We start from the raw sequence: 1,886 nt of genomic DNA, 5'->3' as shown, positions 1-1,886 counted from the left end.
GACGCCGACGTGATATAAACACGCAGCCTTCTGATCTGGAGTCAGACACACGACCGTTACACCACGAGGTCTACAGTGCAGAGTGCCTATGTTTGTAGACATGAAGGTTCCTGGAACACAGTTTCATTTACCCTGCATTGGTGCAATGAAAGGGCTTCAAAATCCCCGGCCACTCCCACCGTGGGTCAGACAGCATCAGAAGCAGTGCCCACCTGTCACTCACCCTCTCACGCCCGCTTTCATCACCTGCTGCCCGCGGACTGCAGAAAATGCAGTTCATCATCATCATAGGCAGTCCCTCGAAGCGAGGATGACTTTCTTCCACGCCAAAAAAGGATGAGTTCACAGGTGTTTCAATGATGGACCTAATATTCCAGGTCCCGAACTGTATGTTGACGGGTGGAAGATGCCTGTGCGTGGATTTTTTTAACGTGTGGTGACCGTTGCACCCCAGCCATCACACGGACTTGACAGAGCTAGGTCTTGGTCCAGTGGCAAGGGTTATCCAAGACGACTGGAGACCAGTACTGATGCACAGACCCAGTGCCCACACATATCGCAGTGTGGGCTGGTCCGTGCTGCCACTGGGCCCCTGGCCCTGAACTCACGCCGCCCCTGGGCCTCGATCACATTCCTCCCTAGTCTCTCGCTGCTCCAGCTGTACCTGCCCACGCTCCAATCACCGACCTGGACTTTGATGACATCACTCTTCGCTGCCGTCGCCCTCCTGCACCAGCTCGCGCTGTACCTTGCCGTGGTACACCACCACGCTGCTCCCAGGACGCCGCTCACCGCTCCTTTTATGGCCCCAACCTGCCGCTGGTGTTCTCACACAGGTCGGGGCCTCCACGCTGCTCCCAGCAAATCCAGTTACACCCCGTGTCACCGCACAATTCTCAGCTGTGATTGTAATCTGACTATATATAAAGCTGTCACAGAGGCTGCAAGCAGTGTTCCCTGGTCGTCCAGTGGTTAGGATTTGGTGCTGTCACTGCCGTGGTCTGGGTTTGATTCCCGGTCAGAGAAAGCATTTTTACAAAGCAAGCTGACAAATATATTTCAAGTCTGTGAGATCCTGAATAATTGTTATCATCATTAATCCACCCACATGTTTTGCACACTGAAGGAAATACAAATATGTTTGCTGAGTGACTGTTGATTTTTTATAACTTTTTATACAACCGTAGAATCAGCAGAAAAACAGGATATTCGGCCCGTAGCACCTAATATTCCGCCCATAGTACAAGAGTAAGGAAGTCTTGCTCCAATTGTGCAGGGCCCTGGTGAGACCACACCTGGAGTACTGCGCACAGTTTTGGTCTCCTTATCTGAGGAAGGATATACTTGCCTGGGAGGTGGTACAACGGAGGTTCACCAGATTGATTCCTGGGATGAGAGGACTGTCCTATGGTGAGAGATTGTGTAGAATATGCCGATACTTGCTGGAGTTTCGAAGAATGAGAGGTGATCTCATTGAAACAGACAATATTCTGAAGGGGATTGACAGAATAACTGCTGAGAAGCCCGGCTAGCTCAGTCGGTAGAGCATGAGACTCTTAATCTCAGGGTCGTGGGTTCGAGCCCCACGTTGGGCGTTTACTTTTCATTAAACTTTTATGTTGCTTTCGCGGGTAAATATCATTAATGAACCCATGATCTTCTTTTGCACAATGATAAAAATGCGAACTGAGGGAGAGTTGATAATTTAATCAAATATTGAAAGCAGTGCCTCAGACCGCTCGGCCGTCCTTACTGTTAGATGCTCCAGTTACAAGTTATTACTCTGGAAAGTTTCAGACCGGGCGCTTGTTCAGGGATGCTGGAAGGCCCAGTGGCCGGGATACCCTCTCTCCCGGGGTTTTCCTGAGCCTGTGCTCGGTGCACGG

General features: G+C 50.7%; 1 non-coding gene across 1 annotated transcript; it reads left to right on the top strand.

Moving 5' to 3' along the window:
• The first annotated feature begins 1,522 nt into the window (after nt 1-1,522).
• On the top strand, nt 1,523-1,595 carry trnak-cuu (transfer RNA lysine (anticodon CUU)). The gene has a single exon. It is a non-coding gene; the product is annotated as a tRNA-Lys (tRNA).
• Nucleotides 1,596-1,886: the final 291 nt, after the last annotated feature.

The sequence above is a fragment of the Pristiophorus japonicus genome, unplaced genomic scaffold (genome assembly GCF_044704955.1).
Source record: "Pristiophorus japonicus isolate sPriJap1 unplaced genomic scaffold, sPriJap1.hap1 HAP1_SCAFFOLD_113, whole genome shotgun sequence".
NCBI classification, from domain to species: domain Eukaryota; kingdom Metazoa; phylum Chordata; class Chondrichthyes; family Pristiophoridae; genus Pristiophorus; species Pristiophorus japonicus.
This window is presented reverse-complemented; position numbering and strand designations above follow the sequence as displayed.